This window comes from Coturnix japonica, chromosome 1, assembly GCF_001577835.2.
Source record: "Coturnix japonica isolate 7356 chromosome 1, Coturnix japonica 2.1, whole genome shotgun sequence".
NCBI classification, from domain to species: Eukaryota; Metazoa; Chordata; class Aves; order Galliformes; family Phasianidae; genus Coturnix; species Coturnix japonica.
In genome coordinates, this window is record NC_029516.1 from 145,979,804 (window position 1) to 145,986,462 (window position 6,659).

The 6,659-nt window shown below is 33.2% G+C and overlaps 1 long non-coding RNA gene across 1 annotated transcript; it reads right to left on the reverse strand.

Moving 5' to 3' along the window:
* Positions 1–4,605: 4,605 nt before the first annotated feature.
* Positions 4,606–6,357, reverse strand: LOC116653537. The gene is made up of 3 exons (XR_004307600.1): positions 6,292–6,357; positions 5,356–5,542; positions 4,606–4,713 (listed from the first exon to the last, which is right to left on the reverse strand). It is a non-coding gene; the product is annotated as an uncharacterized LOC116653537 (long non-coding RNA).
* Positions 6,358–6,659: the final 302 nt, after the last annotated feature.

A 6,659-nucleotide genomic window follows, 5' to 3' on the forward strand; every position in this document is an offset into this window, starting at 1 on the left:
GTCACTAATCTCAGTGCAAGAAGGGATGCTCACAGCAGCTGAACTTTTTATATGAGGATTGCAAGAATGGAGCCACTGAGCCAGACATCCAATCACATTCAAATCAGCCTAAGTGTAAAATCTCTAGGTATATATATAATTCAAATACTTTATTCAAAAGCTGTATCCTCTGTCAAATCTATTTTTGAATAGATTTTATGTACTCAGTAGATTTGAACAGAAAGGGGTCTGTTGAGGAGTAGTTAGTGGTTGGCTGCTTAGGTAGTATGATCTTTCCTGTGTCTCCCTAGTAAAATAATTTTATGCTTCTCAGGTCCAACTATTTTGTGAAAGAGCATGTAAAGAAGATGCAAAGAAAGCCCCCAAGCATCTTGTTATTTTATCAGTTATATCTCCTCCAGTCTTGTTCTCCTTATATTCCTTCTGAATAGTTTCTCAGTGTGTATCTGAAATGCCCTCAAGATACATATCTAGCTTTGTATATTTGATTCAATTTTGTTACATTTGTAGATTTTCATTCCTGAAATAATAAACTCTGCAGCATGTGGGGAAACAATAAACTTTGCAGGCTTGTGATGCACTCTGAAAACTCGAATGGCATTGATACTGATGTACCTGCCTCAAAGAGACTGGGCCTTTAAAAATCACTCTAGTTTTGTTCTTTCTACCCTTTATTTATTTATTTCTTTATTTTCTTTTTGAAAGTTTTAAAACATACTGATATACAAAATATAACAAAAGCTCTTGGTTCTGCTTTTATACACTAAAAGCATGTTGAGGTATATATATATATGTATATCATTATAATAATACTGCTAAATTATGATGGTATTAGTCATTCTATATTTGTACTACGGAAACATTTTTTTAAAATGACTAGGAAAATTATTGTTGCTGCTGTTATTTCTAAACTCTAGAGGTTCCCACTGTGCATGATGTTGTTTTCAAACATAAAATTGAAAAAATAAAAATAAAAAAAAAATTAAATTAAAAAGACTTTATGGTTATGTGATCTTCATTATCATAGGTTCTGATTACATCACAAATAAAGCATTTATCTTCAAAATAGAGATCCCTTTGAGATAGGCAAGTACGATTATTTCCTTTCTGTTTTCCAGCAGTAAAGATGATAATGTGAAGGTCAATGGAATGAGAAAAAACAATTAGGCACCTAATGATTCAGATAAGCCTTTTTGAGAATTTCTAAGGAACCTAGTTACCTAAATTACAAAGACAAGTAGAAATCTCGTGTTTAACTGCTTAAACTACCTATCTGCATAGATGGGATTTGTTTCACATATGTACTGCCTAAATGGACTAGGTTGGTTTTCTAAGTATCTTCAGTTAACCACTGAGAGTGAGAGGTCTTCCATTAATTCTGTGTTTTAGGTATATCACTGGATACAAACAACTGTTTTACAACAGCATGAATTCTTCCTCAAGGATACTTAGTCATCTGTCTTGCAGAAAAAAAAAGTTGGCTGATCAACTTGATAGTTCATGAAAGTAAGCAAAATGTGTTTAACACAAGACGATTTTCCTGAGATTATGTGTGAAAATCCGCCATATTCAAAACATGCAGATATACTATCTCCTTATGCAGATCTACGTGAGGGTTTGAAAACTGACATAAAATACAAATAACAAGTCTGGTGTGTTTGTTTGAGGGGATTATTTATTGATTGCTTTACATAGAATATATAATTTATGTAGCTGAAACAGTATAAATCTAGATCTCAAACTGTTGATCTTCTCTTTTCCATCAATATAAATTTAGATGCCTAGAAACAGTTCTTTATAAGCTCAGACTATTTTCATATTTAAAAAGTCTTTATGGAGCATTACAGATGTGGATATAAGAATTATTTTATTTATGGTTGACACAATGAAACGCTATAAAAAATAATATTAATTAAAAAAAGTCTTATGAAAAATCATTGACCAAATCAAAAAATAAAACATCCAAATTGTCTGTGGTGTGGTTCGTTGTTTTTGTTTTGTTTTGTTGTTGTTGTTGTTTCACTTTCTTGTTAATCTTTGAAGTTCATTATCATTTTGTTATTTTTATTCATTTTACATTAACAGGAGACAAATCACATGATGACTGGCAACATAAAAAAACAAGCAAAAAAACCAAGGAATGCAAAGTATATACATTCATTTTAATTCCACAATATGTCTTTTGTTTAAGATCAACACTGAAAATCCTTCTAAATTCTCGAATACTCTATAGATTTATATTTTCATAGTTTTTTTATTTTTTTGGTTTTTGTTTTTGTTTTTCTTTCTAGAGTTGCATGTCTTATAAACTAATGGTTTAATGCAAAATCTTATTGCCCTTGGATCCAAAGTACGCTGCGTATTCAATTTTATTTTTCTTTCTTCTTTTCTTTCTTCCTTTGTTTCCTTCTTTCTTTCCTTCTTTCCTTCTTTCTTTCCTTCTTTCAAACATTTCAAACTATTTTTTCTCAGTTGCTGTCTGCTACTTTTTCTGTAATACTCTGAATGGACAAATAGTTTAAGAATATTTTAAAATTATAAATATTGATGTGCACGTATATCTTCCTGTTTTCTAAATGACAATTACTCTATTTGGATCCGTAAGTGAATTCTGTTTTTCAGTTGTCAGATGAATAAAGAGTTCTGTACTTTTTACAATATTTATCAAAGATGTTATACCTTAAGAACATCTTGAATAACCTTTTCTTTTCTATTTTTTTCTTTGGCAATATGTAGATAAATATAGATAGAGGTAGATGGATTTATATAGAAAGAAATGCATACATTATACATAATATTATAAAGAAAATTTTTGCAGACAAAGGCGAATTATTTTTAGAGCTATTGTTTGAGTATTCTTTATTGTTAGCAGGTATGCAACTGTTAGTAAAAGTATCACACAGTGCTGAGATTGGAAGGGACTGGGGGGGGTCAGCTAGTCCTGCTTAAACAGGACTTTATAGATCCAACTGTTCAAGACTTAACCTTTTTAAATGTTTTCTTAGTATTTCCATGAATGGAGATTTCACAGCCTCTCTGGGCAGCATGTACCAGTGATGAGTGACCTGCACAGTGAAGAAGTGCTTAAAAATGTTTAGAGGAAGCCACTTGTGTTCCAGTTTGTGCCCATTAACATTTTTACTAGTACTGGCACCAATTAAATGAGCTTGGCCTCATTTACATCCTCCTTTCAATTATTCATGGACATTGAGAAGATCCCCCTGAGCTCCTCCAGGCTGAAAAATACAAGCTCTCTCAGACACTTCTTGTGCTCCTTACTTGTTCACAGTGCATCAATTCCAGTATGCTCATTCATGGACAGAACACAGTACCTCTGATTTGGCTTCACCAGTGCTGGAGGGAAGGATCACCTCCCTCAATCTGTTGACAATACATCTAAGAGGATCTTAGGTTTCCTTATTTCATCCCTGCATGTCCTTACACATTTGTAAGTCCTCTCAAGTGGCCATATCCTTATTCCATATTCTGCAGACTTCTTCCATTTCTGCTGATTTATCAGCTCCTTGCTCATCCATACATATGTTTGAAATCAGAATACCTATATAATTTAATCATGCATTACTGAACTATTATTGACTCTGTATTTCTCAATAGTTCTATGTGTAGAAAAAATTAAATGGAAGAAGTGTACACATTTCTTTCTGGAGTAATATATTTTAAATACTATAGCCGTGTCCCAGTTCAATGAGCTATAAAGAAGGTTCTGTGAATTCAATTTTTCCCTACAGATTCATAGATACAAGAACTGATTGGATCGGTTTCTGAAGAAGGTTGAAATAGATGTGGAAAGCTGTGTTCCTCAGAGACAGGAATCCTGTCCATGCCAGAAACTTCAGTATAAAGACTGTAGGCAGCAAAACTGTCAGTTCCTATTTGCTTCTATTTCATTTTGGAAAATTTGGCTTTGTCCCCCAGCTGAAACCAGAGCACCAGCTGAAGCCATCGAGACGTGAGTATAAAATTAATGACACCAGAAAAGCACTCAATTGAAATCAGTTTGATTTCTTGATGGAAACTAAATAGTAAAGCCTGGATGCTACTTGTCCAGAATCAGCAATATGTTAGTGCATAAAACAACCCAGTATATTGGCTTATTTTAATGTTACTGAAAAGACTCTTGAGAATGAGAGAGCAAGAAATAGAGAGAAGGAACAGTATATTTTTACTAAACTTTTGTGTAAAGAACAGATTGTCAGAGACAAAGATATAAGTCTCAAAGTAATAAGTCTTCCCTAGGTGATAGAAAAGAATAAGCCTTAGGAAACATAGACAGATTATAGGCTGCCATGAAGAGTTTTTTCTGTTTTGTTGTTGTTGTTGTTGTTTTGTTTGTTTGTTTTGTTTTGTTTTGTTTTTTTAATTCATTTTGTGAAATGAGTTGGTTTTAATGAAACAAGTTTTTTGTTTGTTTGTTTGTTTGCTTGTTTGTTTTTTATTATTATTTCTTATTTTAAACTGGGTTCTTCAATACCGAATACTGTTGATGATGTCAGTGTGAGTATATAAAAACTCCACCCCAAGAAAGAAGGCTGTGTATAGCTTGAGTCATGTCAGGTACACTCAGACAAGGATCTATACAGAAAATAAGTTTTCTGCTGCTTTATTTGTTGTTTCTCATCCTCCATTTCCCAAATCATGTTGCTGGTGGCAATGCAACCCATATTTCCAGCATATGGAACTCCAAGTGTAGATCTGAATGGGACAAAGGAAGTAGAAAAAAGGAAATAAATGTTCAAAATCTGAAATAAGAATGCAAACCAGTCATCTGCACACCCAGATTTCAGTGTGTCATACACCCACATGCATGAGTTTCAAATGTAACTAAAAAAATCAAGTTTCTAGTTTTGAGCTTTGTCACTAATAAAATTTCCCTCATTCTCTATGACTCAATCTAAGAATTTCTGATGCCATCAGCTGAGAACATGTAAACTCCTGACACAGAATTTTTCATTGGATCTGTCTACTTTAGAAATCCACTTTAGCTGATCTATCAAGAGGTATTCTGTGCTTTCATTTCACTCCTGGATTGTGTATGACAAACTGAACTTCTATAGAAAGACTAAGTATTTAAAAAAAGATTATTCATGTTAATGCAGTCTGTATCAGTTTTACCACCAGAAGTTCATTTATATATCTGAGTAGGGTTCTGATTCCATTTTAAAGATTGTATTTAACAGTTTTATTAAAATACTCTGGAAGGTTACACCTCCAAGTCAGCAAACACACTGGAAAATATTATAAGAGTCATGGTAGTATTCACTAGAAAATAAGTAAAATAGTCATTTAAGAGTAAGTTGTGACTACTGGCCTGACCTTTCATTTATTGCTTATTACCTGAGTCGTGAAAAAATGTGATATTATCAAAATCTGGACATGTTTTATTGTTTATTGTTGTTTGCTTTGTTTTGTTTGTTTTAACTGCTCCTCAAAGTCTCTTTAACTCTTCTCCCATTGGTAAAGCATTCAAGGATGTTCTTCCAGTGTACTTGAATATTCCACAAATGCCATGGTATAAAGTAACCTGAGGGAAAGAGACAACAGTAAGTCGGATTCATGGAAGTAGTTGGGTAGGTGGGGAAGGAGGAGAAACCAAGACCAATTTTACTTAGACAAATGAGTAGAAGATCTACAGTCAGGAAAATAAACGAGTAGGCTGAGAATGAAACATACTAGAAATGAAGCTAACCCCCACAAGGCAAAGCCATGCTTGTAGTAGACTATAACATATTTTAAAGTCAAAAGATTAGAATAATTTTGTGTTTTATTTTACCTACAAGGTGCCTTGAAGTAGTCTAAAAGTTTATGTGCATTGGATCTCTCCTACAAACCATTTAAGTCATAAAATCCACAATGAACTTCTCATGAATTAGAAACTTGAAAAAGTGAAAATTAGTTTTCCAGTGATACATTTTTTAAATAAATCCTGAATATTTTGATGTTTCTTTTTAAGTCAACAGCAGTTTCACAAGTGATATAATAACTGAATCTTACTATAATAAAAGACAAAATGTTTCATGGATCTCCTTTACAACACTAGCCTACACTGGTGTAGCAAAAGGAAAAACAATACATAGAGTAGTTCATAAGGACGATAAAAACAATAGACACACATCTTGGGTGATTTAGCCTGAATGTTTGGAAAAACTTTACCATAGAAACATCAGGGAAGCTATGACATAACCATCCTTTACCATGTGGAAGACCTGCCTAACCTACCCAAGCACTGAACAGTGATAGTATCATTGAGAATGGGAGTCTGAACTAGATCACCTCCAGTGGTCTGTGTAACCCTCTTTTCACTTGTTCTGTGGCCAAGTGCTTCTACGAAAGTGCTTCCTTTGGAGAACTACTGAATTATTACATCACAATAATCAGTATTTTTAGATAAAATGCATCAGGAAAACAACTGGTGAAACACAGAAAAGATTAAAAGTATTTGCAATCTTTACCTAATCACTAGTGTTGTTTTATTTTCACCCCATGATTTACATCTGAAGAGTAAGCATTTCAAAATGTAAAACAATTCATCCATCTGTGATATTTCTTCTGTAAATAAAGCAAGCCACTAGCAGAGAGCATGTCTGTTATGTGACTATCTCATTTCCTGAGGCAAAAGAGAAGAATTCAGCTCTTGTATC